The following is a 14,087-nucleotide window of genomic DNA, read 5'->3' as shown; positions in this document are numbered from 1 at the left end:
CCTGCGGAACGAGCCTGGCAACCATTACACTGCTGTGCAACTTCTTCTACTCTTAGAGCTGAGATTTCCATGAGTCTTATAGTCTGAATTCAGCACCTGAGCATAATAGGACAGAATGTATGAAGCTCTGTGGTAATACTGAATAAGCAGCTACCTATGTTATGCCATCTATTAATGTAATAACTGCACTTTCACAATTGCTTTATTAACCTTCCTGCTTTCTCAAATTTGCTTGAAAATGCACGATTTTTCTTCTTTTTTTCCAAAATTTTCTTGGGGGGGGTAACCCCCCCATACCCCTCTTTTGGGGTTCGGGCTCGCTCGCTGCGCTCGCTCGCTACGGTGCTGTATGCTAATTCGGTTGCGCCCCACCACTTTCAAATCTCACCCACCGCCCCTGGGAGTTGCATCTTAAAGCCTTTCCTTAGCCCCTACTTGGGACATGAGGCCTCTCAAGGAGTAGGTGGGGAGGAGGGGCAAATAAATATGTGGTGGCCACATTTTGAATTGCATTCTGTGTTTGGGTCATAATAACGTCATAATCTCACTTCACCTGGTAGGGCAAATGATAGGGCGCAATTATGTCTGGATTTTCGACATACAAAGTATTCTGTTGGTAGGCAAAGTTCGGACATGCAAGATGGTGTAAAGGAGTTAATTATCAAACAGAGAATATAAGGCATCAAAGTTGCAGGGTACGTAACTTCCAGGAAATTAGACTAGAGAATACAGGGCAATGTAGCAATGGGATACACAACTTCCAGGAAATTAGACTAGAGAATACAAGGCAACGTAGCAACGGGATATGCAACTTCCAGGAAATGAGAACAGAGAATAGCAACATACCAACGGGATACACAACTTCCAGGAAATTAGACTAGAGAATACAGGGCAGCATAGCAATAGGATACGCAACTTCCAGGAAATGAGAACAGAGAATACAAGGCAATGTAGCAATGGGATACACAACTTCCAGGAAAAAATGAGAACAGAGAATACAAGGCAACATAGCAACGGGATACACAACTTCCAGGAAATTAGACTAGATAATGCAAGTCAACGTAGCAACGGGATATGCAACTTCCAGGAAATGAGAACAGAGAATACAAGGCAACGTACCAATGGGATACACAACTTCCAGGAAATTAGACTAGAGAATACAGGGCAACATAGCAATGGGATATGCAACTTCCAGGAAATGAGAACAGAGAATAGCAACATACCAACGGGATACACAACTTCCAGGAAATTAGACTAGAGAATACAGGGCAGCATAGCAATAGGATACGCAACTTCCAGGAAATGAGAACAGAGAATACAAGGCAATGTAGCAATGGGATACACAACTTCCAGGAAAAAATGAGAACAGAGAATACAAGGCAACATAGCAACGGGATACACAACTTCCAGGAAATTAGACTAGATAATGCAAGTCAACGTAGCAACGGGATATGCAACTTCCAGGAAATGAGAACAGAGAATACAAGGCAACGTACCAATGGGATACACAACTTCCAGGAAATTAGACTAGAGAATACAGGGCAACATAGCAATGGGATATGCAACTTCCAGGAAATGAGAATAGAGAATACAAGGCAATGTAGGAATGGGATACACAACTTCTAAGAAATGAGGCTAGAGAATACAACGCAACGTAGCAACGGGATATGCAACTTCTAGGAAATGAGAACAGAGAATACAAGGTAACGTACCAACGGGATGCACAACTTCCAGGAAATTAGACTAGAGAATACAGGGCAACATAGCAACGGGATACACAACTTCCAGGAAATTAGACTAGAGAATACAAGGCAATGTAGCAACGGGATACACGACTTCCAGGAAATTAAAATAGAGAATACAGGGCAACGTAGCAAAGGGATGCGAAATCAAGCCAAAAAACAAAGCCAGTTTGGATGTCGACTTTTATAGACTAATAAAAAGTTAGTAGAGGAGGCACAGTGTATGGGTGCATATTTTTGTTTAGAAAAGGCTCTGTAGTTACTGAAATTACCTTTCCCTTTGACATCCTGTTACACAAGATAATTGTTAATAATTTTTCACAGTAAAACGAACGCAAAAAAAAATTGTTTCTATAGAAACTGCCATTTTCTGTCCAATTAATGGCCAATTATTCCATCTTCCACTAGAACCGTGAAATTCTTGCAAGGGTATATTTTTATTATTCTCCTTAGCACGGCAACCTCTACTCAAAGCAAGGACAGACATTTCACAAAGACAATTTACAGAGGTGAGCTAGGTGGGAGTTTTCAAGAAACCCTCAAAACTACCACTGACACTTACACCACGTGGCAGTGATTACCTGACTTTTAAACCTTTCTCGCAGGGTAAAAGCTGGCGATACCGGGCTTTACTGTGGAGTAATTGCCCAGAAACACCACAAGATTTCAGAAGTGAAGCAAGGGTCTCTCAGAGGTTTGGCAGTAATGTCGAGAAAAGAGTGGAATTTAAAGGTGCAACCTCCTCTCTTTGTTATCGGCTTTGTAAAGCGCATGGATGTCGCAGCGCTGCATCCGCAGAGATAGAGACTGAAAGAGGAGACAAGATACAGGGAGAAATCAAAGGAAGAGCCAGGTCTTGACTGCCTTCCTGAACACCCTATGGTCTTGTATGTCCCTGATGGTGCTCGAGAGAGCGTTCCAAAGATATGCAGCCAGAGCCTGAAAGGAGCGACCGCCTGCTCGGTCTCTTCTGACACGGGGGTTCACACCAAAAGTTGGTGTGATGAGCGGAGAGCACGTTAAGGTAAATAGGGCGTGAGAAAATTGGTTAGAATAGAAGGGGCCTGGCCCATAAGAATTCTGTGAACGATGCACGATGCTCAGAGATTTGAACTTAATTCTTTTTTCCACCGGGAGCCAGTGTAATTTATGTATGTATTTGGCCGTAGAGCAGGACCGCGGGAGGGCAAAGATGGAACGGGCAGCAGCATTTTGAACCCTCTGTAGTATAGTGGTGCCTGCCTTATTGGCACCCAGATACTGAGAGTGGCAGTAATCTAGTCTGTAGAGGATACTGGGCTGGATGATGAGTTGGTGAGTATGGAGGTCAAAGAACCCGAGCAGCGGCCTCAGGCCACGTAAGAGGCCGAAACAGCTGCCCGCCACTAGTTTTGTCTGTGCCTGAAAGGTGAGTGTGCTGTCCAGCCACACACCCAGATTTTTTACTGTATCCTTAGGAGCAGGAGGGATTCCCAAGGCCATGGGCCACCATTGGTCGTTCCAGAGGTGAGTATCCCTGCCCACCAGGAGGAGCTCCGTGTCTTTGAGACAAAAACGGGATGTGGCAGCAAAAATCATTGGCCTGATTCAAGAAGCTCTTTTTTGAACATATACGTTTTTAATGGCTCGATTTATAAATGTATGCTCTGTATTTATAAAAAGTGAATGTGCACCTGGAAATCTACTTGTTCGCAGATAATATTACACTGGTGTGGTGTAATACTATATGGGAGTAAACGTTCCATGAAGCAGGTAGTTGGGTCTTCACTGCAGGGATGCTCCGAGAAGTTTGTGCACACCAACTTGTTAGTTTGTGGATATTCCCAAAACTTTTTTTCCTAGTCCATTCCCACATTGGAAGAGATTGGAGATTTATTTCTGTCAAGGGCTGATGTGAATCAGTTTCCAGGGTGGAATAGGAATTTAACACCCACTATAACTGAATGCAAAATCATGTAGTGGACCACTATTTTCACATTTTTTAAAAATCTTTTTAAAGATTTTTTTTAAATGGGCATTATACTGTTATGAGCTTCTAAACTGTCATTTCTATAAAGTATTGTTTTGTGATTGTTTAGTCCCCCCCCCCTCGTTTTTTTATCCTAATGATAGGGTTCCATGTATTAATTTGAGGTCACTTAATCTTCCAATACTAATTATCAGCGGTGGCCGGAACAGGTAAGCGCGGTGAGGCTGAGCGGGGCAGGGTGGGGTGGGAGATGGGGTAAGTTGACACACAACGGAATAGATATAATTAAATAAATAATACCTATTCCGTCGTCTGTTGACTTCCTCCCTCACTGCACCCGCTCTGCCTCTCCGCGCTTACCTAAGCCGGCCGCCGCTGCTAATTTGAGATGATTAACTTCGAGGAAAGATATTTATGATCCTCATTTTTTATAATTTTTTTTCAAATAACTCAGATTATTTATTTTGGGAGTTCACAATGCAATCCCTGATTTTTGTTTGTTTAATGGGGAGTCCCCATACTCTCCGATTCCCGGAATGTAACCTTTCCCTTACCCAAAACAATATTAACCATTACTCTTGGTTATTTTTTGTCTGCACCCTGTCAATTCCTTTCGTCCATTTTGTCATCCCAGGTTTCTTCCCTGAAATGTTTGTAAGCTGAGAGTTTTTTCCACATTTAACACGCTGTTCCTTAAAGTACTGATTCTATTCATAACCTTGTGAAAATTAATTGAAATCCTTAAGTAGAAAGAGTTAAATCACTCACATCCAGGGTATGGATCACAGCATACAGCACGCAGGCACTTGTGTGCCACCCACTCGCATATTGCTTTTATTCCTGGAACAGACACCTGTTGAGTAACGCATTACAGAAAAAGAGTGCCCATCGGGTGTGCAGTCATTCATTTTGTGGTGTATGACATCACGTGTTCAGATATTCTCCAGATAGATAGGAATAGATTCAATTCAGGAAGGTGTCAGTAGGTCTCCTATAATCTATGTGTGCAGAAGCGCCAACTTCATTTAGGAGGTGGGGGGCAAAGTGTCCTAAAAAATGTTGATCTATTCCCTGGCTGCCCCCAATCACTTGCGCACCCCTCAACAGCTCTGTAAGTGGAAGCGTTACCTGAGCAGACCCAGAAAGAGGTGCCTGTCTCATTAGGTGGCTTCATTCGAGGGATTCATCAGCCTGGGTGGACTCTCGAGCGCCCACCACCCCCGCCACCAAAGCATGGACAGAAGGATATCCCTTCCCTGGCATCCCTCAGATGTGGGTGAGTGATGTCTGTCTCAGAGCAAGTTCTGTAATAGAAACAGGTTCTGCAATATGACACCACCTATATTTCAATCAATTGCAGGGGAAGCAAATGGTTTCAACTGGTCCCTGGGTTGGAGTAACTGGTAAAATAGGTGAAAGCAAGGGGTTATGGGAAACAGCTGAACTCAGCATGTGTCATAAACCACTTTGTGGTCCTCTAAGGAAACAGCAAATGGCTGGAGTTTTATCATAAAATACCACAAGAAGGAGATCTCACGTAACTGCTAAGATGTTGTCCTTGGAAAATGACGACCTGGGTTCCAATCCTGGTTTCAGTACTTGTCAAAAAATTGGCAGATGATGCCGGTCCCTTAATCTTCTTGTGCCTCCAACTGTAAATAGGTGGCTTGAAAACATGCAGAACCCCAATGGCTGTACAATTGATGCACACAGTCTTGAACCTTCTCTCAAACTAGACTGATGTCATTTGAGATGTGATCAGTGATGCCATTTAACATGTCATGATTGATGTAATATGTGAGGTCATTACCAGTGCATGGCGGGGGTTGGAAGTCATAGTTAGATCAGTAAACTATAACAGAGTGTTTATATTATTAATATACCTCTAACCTTTGTTTTTTTTCAGTAAATGCCAAGGTTTTTTTTGGCATAAAATAAGATCTTATTACCATACCTAACTATAACGTCACTTAAACCCTTGTTTATTTTCAGGGAATTTCAGTTTTTTTGTCTTATTCACTCAACACCCTCACTGAGCATAGGTTTAGGCCATGTGTGGCATGGGGTTAGCAGCTGGGCCCAGCTCGCACCCAACCCACGCAGATCCCCACTAAGCCCCACAATTTTCTAGGCTATTTATTTTTTTAAATGTAGTGCTTCAAAACCTTGCAAGCTTCACTTGTTGAAGTTTGTGTGGTCTTGTGGGACCATGGTTACCGCGGGAGCCCCATGGTACAGCAACAGACGGCAACAAAAGGATGCATCGAACGAGATTTGATATACAGTTTGAGAACGGATTCGGAATTTTGACACTATGGTTTTAAGAAGTTAGAGGGATGAGCATGCCATGGTAAGCGTAGAAAAGTTGTCAGCATTTGTGTTGGTTGACATAATGTAACTATCTTTACCATCCAAAAAATAGGGGAAGGGAGATTGCAGTTGCAATTGATGCGCAATAATGAATGTGCGAAATACGAGGGTGGTGAAAGAATAGAATGCAGCAAGTTGGAGGTAACATTTTGGGTATAATTAGCAGCGCCTTAAGCATTGTTTATATTTAATATAAATTTTGTGTACAACTGATTAGCAACGTTTTTCACATTTAATAAAAACGTAAGATGGTACTCAAGACGGTTAAAACAAACGTGTATTTGTATTTATAGATACCCCTGATGAAGGGATTTCATTTCCTAAATGCATTGGGTGGTTGGAATAAAAGTATGGCATGTGGAACCCATTGACCACTCCTGCGATGGTTTTGAACAGCGATGACATACAAAGGTTGAATATAATGAGTTGAAAGTATAAGTTAAAAGTGGATGAAAAACAATGGTGAAAAAAGGAGTAAAATTAAAGAATACAGATGAATTTGATTCATTGGATTCAAAACGAGGTTTGGCTGTGCAGCTTGACGGGATCAATTTTGGTTCCATTCTTGAGAATTGTTATGTTGCAGCGCAATGAGACGAAGCGCGGGGCAAGCTTTGCACACCGCTAAGAAATGAAAGGAGCAAAAACAAGGTTTAAAAATCGATTATGAGGTATGCATCGCATTATACTAAATTTCATTAATACAGCACCTGAAGTGCCATCTGTGATACTGCGGGATGGTGCAAACTTCACTTATTGAAGCTTACGCTGTTCTGCTGTATCATGGGTTTGGTGCATGCACAGTGGTTTTCCGCGGTAGGCCCGTAGTACCTCTCGGGAGTGTCGCGCACACATCTGCACCCAAAAATAGTATTTTGACCCCGTATGACTCCCCCCAGAAGTGCCATGTGCTAGGGTACCACTACCCTTTCCCTTTATTTGTTTTTTATCTGTTTGCTTCAGTATACGGGGATCAAGTCTTTAAGTCCTCTAATGGCAGCACACATATTTTTCTTCATATTTCTGCCAGCAAATCAGATCACTCAGTCCCACGGTACTGGTCAGGTCGCACACGACAGACAAGGTAAAAGCCCTCTTGGCCAAGCAGATCGCTCAATTCTTTTTCGGTCTCGCCTGGCGAACGCAGCGCGAAGCGCTGCTGTAGCCAGCGAGATCTATTGTTGCTGACTTGCCTCGGAAGGGGGACAGGAGATGTGCACGCGCAGGCTTTTGGCGGATTTGAGTTGGTGTACGCGCCTACAGCCACGCGGCGTGCACATCTCCTGTCCCTCTTCCCTCGCAAGCCAGCATTTAGTTTCACTTTCGACATATGGAGAATCCCACTCACCCGGTCTGCGGGGGAATCCTTCTGAACGGCGGCTTCCGGAGCACTCCAGCTCCACTACTGCCAGCACGACGCGGGGCTCTCTCCTTATGCATGGGAGCCCCGCACTGCTATCTGCCGCTCTTCACCCGGGCCCCCTCCTGGGACCCGGGACTTCAGCTCCCACACCGGCTGCACGCGAAAGTGACAGGTACTGCGCATGCGCGGGCAGCCCTCGCCCTCCCAGGTCTCCTCCCCAGCCCGGAGCTGCTTTCTGTTTTGCTTGTTTTCCCAGTCACAAGCATTTGGAAAAACGATAGGTCAATGTCAACGCGAGAACTCGAGTCGGCGGCTGGTGCGAAATTGAACCAGGGCCCCCGGCGCTCCACCCTGTCCCTAATTTCCCCCCATTTCTAATTTGTTAATAGCTACCAGGAACGTACCTGGATCGGGAGGGCGATTGCGGCTCTGGCTCTCCTTTGGAAAGGCGCTCCTTTATTCAAATCCTGGCAAAGCGGGAGTCATTCAGAGGTAACATCAAGGCCACAGAATGTTTAACAACAATTAGAACAAATGCATATTTAAGAAAACAATGAAATACGCGGACATATGAGTTATACATAGTGCATAGGAACTGAATGTACAGCAGAAAAAAGGAAGTGACGAAGTCACAAGAGGCAAATGAAGATGATAATTTTGTTTCATCCTCTTGGAGGAAGCAGTGGAGGGGGAGATGAGAAAGAGAAGCACAAGAGTTGAGAGGAGAAAGCAGGGAAACTTTTGTTAGATACTTAAAATGTCATTAGAAAAAAGTGTTTTGAACTGAGTAGTGTTTAGAGGAGAAGACAAAGCGCGTTTAGATGGAGTCAAAATAATAATATATTTCTATTATAAAGAACGTGTTGCAGGTGTCCAACACACGACAGAATTGTATCGACCATTGAAGGATGACAGGTGGAACCGCATCTGTCTCCGATGGAATCGTGACCTCTGGATAGCTCATAATTCCCCTTTTCTGTCAGTGTTTGCTTAACTCACTGAGCTATCTTAGTTTAGAGAGGGGTGAATGCTGCATGTGAACTGTTAAAGGCTGTCATTGAATGAAACGATTTAATTGGCTGCCTGCCAGATGGAAGCGAAAAGCAGCTTCATGCTTTTGATATATATGGCCGGCTTTACAAAAAGCAGGATGGAGGGGATAAATCGAGGCCAGGAAGAGTTACCCGAAGGTCAAAAAGCTTCAGCTGGATAAAAAGGGCAAAGAAGAGGCGGTAATGGAAAGTGAACGAGTGACTCCAGGAATGCCAGGTTAAAGTCATGAGTGCGCATTTACGCGAGTTTGAGCTATTGACATTGCAAATAACAATGCCTATTGGCATTGTCATTTACAATGCCAATAGCTTTAACTCGTGTAACTGCGAGACCTATTGCATTGCAAATGCTTGTTAATTACAGTAACGCAGGACTTCAGTGGACAGCTCAGCTACCATTGTGATTTTAACCCCTTCATGACCATCATGAGAGCCTCTTTACATGCAAATTTCTCAAAATCTGTATCGCTTCCCAAAATTTCCGGTGGGAATTGACATGGGAAAACAATGTTTTAGGACCCTCCGCTTATCTCAGCATATGCCTCACAGATCACCCCAAAGATTTCCAGGAAGCACTTGAGGTGGAGGAACCTTTCTTATTTGGAAAATTTTGCAAAGATTCATAAAACGCCAAAGTTATTAGCAAAACAAAAAAAACGCTCTTGCTGTGAAAATTCTGACCTAACTATAATTACACATTGGTGATCACTACAGTATTATATATAAATATATATTCTCTCTAGTTAAATCTCAGAACATACACAGAAGAGGGTTATTCCTTACACACAGGGATACTGCAATTATATAATTCTACCTTTTCTGTATATTTATGAATTTGCTGCACTTGCTACATAATACATCATTTGCTACTTGATTTGCATATTTTACCAAAAATAAAAATTTTCTACCTACCAAACAGTTCAAACATTACTAAAAACACTGCCAGGTGTGTTTGTGGGCAGTGGCAGTGGCATACCCTTTACATAAGTAACTGTTAAATGTGATAAACTGAACCTAATGAGGTGAAACCTTTGCCCAAATAGTGTTAACACATGTTAAAAGCATTGGCAAAGCCAATAGGTCTCGCTTTTGGATTTGCCAGTGCCTTTTGGCAATGCCCTACAGCATCAGGCTTTTTCCTAATGCTGAGCAACATCATCAAAAAATATTTTTAAAAAGGTGTTGCATCATTCTACTTGCGCACACATGCATGATGACATATGCACTTGTAAGCAGAATGTCGTGGTCACCCTCTGCTTAATTTTTGATTTACTGATCAAAGATGATTGACACCACTTGGGTCGATAAGTAAAAACAAATGGATTTTTATTAGCACAAAAGTGCCAATTTAAAGACAAACTCGAGGTTAGGGTGTGACAGTGGAGCAAATGGGGAACTGGTGGGGGTGAGGAGAGGAAAGGAATTGCATAAGGGAAAGTAACCTGTGGGTGGGGGTGAAGCACAAATGAAGATAAGAACATAGAGCATGGAAGTGGGTGAGAGAAGACCATAGAGTGCGGGGATTGGAGGAAGAAGCACACATAAGATTGCAAAGCACATGAAGGTGGCAGCAATACATGAAGAGTGGGAGAAGCACACGAGGGCCAAAACAGCAAAGGGCTCGAGGAGGGACAGGGGAGAAGTACACAAGAGAGAAACATGGAGCACCAGCATGGGCATTTGGGAGGTAGCAAATGGGGTAAAGAAGGAGAGGACTGGAAAACACATGATCTCTCATGGAGTGCTTAGCCAAAACAAAAAAAACAAAAAAAGGTTTCTTAAAAGACAGCTTTGGAAAGATAGAAGCCAGCCACACAGAGAGAAGGTAAAGAGCCTATGCTCCAGAGGAGGGGCAAATGCAAGATAGACAAGCTGGGCCAAGAAAAGCCTTCGAATAGGAAGCAAGCAGATTACAGTGACTATAAAGCCAACCAATGGTAAGCAGTGGGTGGGCTGCAAGACCCTGTAGGTTCTTGATAAGCCCACAATATGTTTTTTGCTTGCGCTATCTAGTAAGCATGACTTAAAAATGACAAATATATATATATATATATATATTTTTTTTTTTTTAACTGTATTTTATTCATTCCAAGCAAATCAAAAGGAACAAAAGAACATACAGTGCGTGTTTACAGTACCATACATATTCTCACAACAGTTACATAGCAAAGGCAGCTACTGACAATTATACAGTATTCTCGAGCGGGAACATCTACCAGTCCAACAACATTCAAAGTAGTTTGTGCATGGAACCAAACCTAAGAGTTGGTCATTATACAAGGAAGCACCATCACACACTTGATTATCAGAAAATTGTGGAGTGTTAACCCTGTACACAATCAAACCTCTGTTTCAGAAACTGTCATCCTGGAACACACACAGCAGTTGAGCCCATAACAATATTGCATCAGCCGCCCCTTCATATACACACGACACTCTCACGTTGTGTTCTTCTGCCACTCCCCATTCCAATAGGTCTAAAAATGACAAATATTGAAGTAAAACTGCCAGTGAATGTGTTGCATTACTTTGCATAAATTGCCTTTATTCTTACAGCATAATTTCGTAAACCCTGCTGCATAATTTGGTCAGTCCTACTGCATAGTTTGGTGCTCCCATGTCGCAGAATTCCAGCAGCCTTGCTTATATGTGATCTCTACCTTAACACCATGATGCCTCAAAAGACCTTTTTTAATGAGGTGTTAGGTCCATAATTCACACTATTCACACTCTGTGCTGAGCACGCAGACTGCAGTTTTCTGCCAGGTCCCCTGCTGCAATCCCACACAGCTCTTGTCAATGCCCCCCATCCTCGCCTGCAGCACTTCAGGCTATTTCAGTCTGGGGGCCTTCATATTGCCTAGAGTTTTGGCCTGCAGCAAATTCTGTTGTTCCAGTGCTTATCTAAAACACACAATACACACACACCTGCTAACTGCTCTCAGTCACCAACAACACTTTCAGTCCTTGCTGTTGCTCTCTTGAATGTGTCTGAAGAAAGTTTGCTTAGTATATTGTTGCCTCTCTGAGTCACAGCCACCTACTGCCCCACGAGGCCTGTTGGCCAAAACACCTGGACTCTCTGACAACAGCCATGCTCCATGACTGGTATGAGCATAACGCAAATATTCCAGAGTGCTGTGCACTGGCGCTATTTTATTTATTTTTGGTGTTTTATGAAGCGTGCACATGACCCAAGGGTATCAGAGAGCTGTACATATGACATAAGCAAAGCGCTGATAGATAGAAAGAACATCTGGTAAAAACAAATAACAACTTTTAAGAACTCCGGTGAGATATGGTATGTGGTAACAGAGTTATTTATAGACGACAATGCAATCCCCAGCAAACGTCTTCTATTTGAAAGACATAACAGCAGTAACGTGCTAAAGTACACACAATTCCCCAAGTAATGAGGTTCTTCATTTCTTTTATTCTGTTCCTCTTGTTTCCTTTTTATTCATACAAGTTCTTAGCCAGCCAACACATGATTTGTCGCCACATTGGGAAATTAGTCCCGCGACTTTTCCAAGGCTCAATTGTCCCTTGTCCTGATCTTTTTCAATTGTGGTGATAATTCCAACCCACAAGGTTCTTAGGCGAAGATATCCGTATGGAAAGCTATTTGCTTCCAATGTTCGTCAAAAATCACAACCGACCTTCCTGGTCTATTGTCGTGCAAACTGGTGCAACGTCCGTATCCACGTTCCAGTTTCGGTGCCTCGAGTACGTGCTATTGCAATCTTGTTCATTGTTTCCTAGGCCACACGCTTTGGGGAGGCCAGAGGTTCTCTTCACCCATCATCACCGTTGAATCAATACAGGCCTATATGTGGATATTTTGTGACATCACCCTTGTGGCGCCCATTTACCTATCACTATACCACCGCCCATTTGTTTTTTTATTAATAGATGACCTCTATTAATTTATGAGTCAATGGAATAGGTTCTCCACTGTAGTTTTTCATGATTCTGCTTTGCATTTCAGGAACCGCGGGGATAATGTTTGTGTGGGTTCTACTGTGATTGATGTGCTTCAGCCCTGTATCGGTATTACAGTCTCTGTAGCATCCAATGCGCCCAGGGGACTGGCTCAATGTGACTTTTAGGAGAGGAATCTGTACATTAGGATATTTTTCACCCTTTTTTTGAAGACATGGTCCAATGGGTTAAACCAAACCATGGGCGATAGAGAGTTCCAGATCCTCGGAGCCGATCCCAAAAAAGAATGTGTGCAGGTTGTTTGCTTTCTGAATCGGGGGGGGGGGGGGGGGGGGGGGAGGTTCTAGCCTGAGAGAGTTTGCGCTTCTGAATGAACGGTTGCCTCCTGAGATTCGAATCTTTACTGCTTGGTACCTTGGTTTGTTACGATATAAGGCATTATGCGTTAGGCAAGCAATTTTCAATTGCGTTCAGGCCTCAAGAGGAAGCCAGTTGAGAGACCTAAGTGATGGGGTAATGTGGTCGAAGCATCTAGTGCCTGTTACCAGTCTAGCAGCTGCATTGAGGGTCACTTTGAGTGGAGCCGTTCTCAATTTGGGAAGACCTAAAGGGTTGCAGAACCATTTTCTAGTCTTGAGACCACTAATGATTGTATTGCTTGTTTGAAGTCTGGGGGTGGCAGGAAGGCTTTCACTTTCTTTAGTAGTTTGCGTTGCAATGACGCACTGCACGTGGTTGTGCTGGTATGTGCTAGCATGTTCAGATTCTTGTCCAGTGTTATTCAAAGGTATTTAGAGGAATCAATTATTATAGGTTTGCAGTTGAGGGCTTTGAGGTGATTCAGTTAGCCTTGAATGTGTGTGGACCTGGTTTGAGGGAGTAAAGTAGGAATTCAGTTTTTAGTGAGTTCAGCTTGAGGTTGTTTTGAGCTAGCCGGGACTGAGTTTTGACCAGAGCATTATTTAGTTGGATGATATCCTCCAGGGAAGGAACCTTTAAGTATGGTTGTGTCATTTACGTACATGTGGTATGCAGCGTTCGATTGTTTATAGATTTCCGTTCAGGAGGGGTGTCACTTGCCCAGCCTTCAGGAAGTCAGGGATAATGCCTTGTTTTTGGCGATGAATTTCAGATCTTCATCAGTATGGGTGAGAAGAGGTGACTGAGTTCCTTAGTATTGTGGAGGGTATAGGGTCATTGAAAGGTGAAGGATAGTAAGGTCTTGTGGACCTCCTCCTCAGTTAGTGATTTAAACTCGCTCGAGACAGCTTGATTTTTAGGTTTGGATGGGTGAGTCTTTGTTCCTCCACTGTGTAAGGAGATACACCATCGGAATTTTATTTATTTTCTATATTTGCTCTTAGAATTCTTTTGTCGGATTACATTTCTTTTTCAATTTCTAAAACTTTTCCAGTGAAAAATGAAGGGAAAGCTTCACAGTTTTCCTCTGAGTTATTGTTGATCTTGGTTAAATAGTAAGCCCCTGTTTGTTGTTTGATAATTTCAAACAATTGTCCTGGGCGATTCCTTGTATTGTCGAGTTGGGCTCTGAAGTATGATGCTTTTGCATTTCAGATGTGTTTTTTGTAGCTGTTCAGTCGTTCACATAGCTTGATTAGGAGCAGTGTCAAAGGTTCTTGTCTCCATCT

At 43.1% G+C, this 14,087-nt stretch overlaps 1 protein-coding gene across 4 annotated transcripts in view; it reads right to left on the bottom strand.

Annotated features, from left to right (window-relative positions):
• Positions 1–14,087, bottom strand: part of NHSL2 (NHS like 2) — a 1,089,020-nt gene that overhangs the window by 248,593 nt on the left and 826,340 nt on the right. The window lies entirely within an intron of this gene.

Source organism: Triturus cristatus, chromosome 10, assembly GCF_964204655.1.
Source record: "Triturus cristatus chromosome 10, aTriCri1.1, whole genome shotgun sequence".
Lineage (NCBI taxonomy): Eukaryota > Metazoa > Chordata > Amphibia > Caudata > Salamandridae > Triturus > Triturus cristatus.
The sequence above is the reverse complement of the archived record's forward strand: the minus strand, read 5'-3'. Positions and strand labels throughout refer to the sequence as shown.